Source organism: Silene latifolia, chromosome 2 (genome assembly GCF_048544455.1).
Source record: "Silene latifolia isolate original U9 population chromosome 2, ASM4854445v1, whole genome shotgun sequence".
Classification (NCBI taxonomy): Eukaryota; Viridiplantae; Streptophyta; class Magnoliopsida; order Caryophyllales; family Caryophyllaceae; genus Silene; species Silene latifolia.
Window position 1 is genome coordinate 75,779,288 of NC_133527.1, and position 807 is coordinate 75,780,094.

Genomic DNA, 807 nt, shown 5'->3' on the forward strand with positions numbered 1-807 from the left:
TTGAGTAATAGAGTCCACTTCATGCTTTCCTCCTCTAATAGCCTTCCGAGGTCTACTATATTGTGAGTTATGGACCGCCATTTCCTCAATCTTGTTCCATGTTTGATTATCGTGAACTTCGGTGAACATACCATTTGATCCTATGTTGAGAATGTTTCAGGAGTCTTCATATAGACCATTCCAAAATTGTTGTACCAAGAACCACTCCCTAAGTCCGTGATGAGGACAAGAGCGGCAAGTTCCTTTGAATCGCTCCCAAGCTTCATACAAATATTCTTCGTCCCTTTGTTTGAATCCCGGGATTTGGGCTCTTAGCATGTTAGTCTTTTTCGGAGGATAGAATTTCTTGTAGAGAGCAAGTGCCAATTTCTTCCAATAGTCAATACTAAGTGTAGCCTTATAAAGGATCTTTAACCATTGTTTCATGGTACCAATCAAAGTAAAAGGAAATAAGACCCATCGAGTTTGGTCTTGAGTAATTCCGGTTTGAGAAATCGCATCACAATAGTCACAAAAAGTCTCCATATGAGAATGAGGGTCTTCACTAGGCATCTCCCCAAATTGGATTATTTCGACTAATTGGATAAATGCGGATTTTGCAATGAAATTACCGGTCAAATGTTATGGTGTGGAAGTATCATTTGGTAGGTTCTCCTCGGTTGGTACAGAATGTGATGAAAATTTAGGCATTGTGGGTTGATTTTGTGGTGGGTTATATGTTGGGTTATCTGCTCCTCCTCTTGCAAAAGGGTTGATAAACTCAATGTTATTTGGTTGAATGTCCACAATCTCACCAATACCTCTCAA

The 807-nt window shown here is 39.7% G+C and overlaps 1 non-coding gene across 1 annotated transcript; it reads left to right on the forward strand.

Annotated features, from left to right (window-relative positions):
• Window positions 1–211: 211 nt before the first annotated feature.
• LOC141644799 (small nucleolar RNA R71) lies at window positions 212–318 on the forward strand. Its single transcript, XR_012544406.1, has one exon. It is a non-coding gene; the product is annotated as a small nucleolar RNA R71 (small nucleolar RNA).
• The last annotated feature ends 489 nt before the right edge of the window (window positions 319–807 follow it).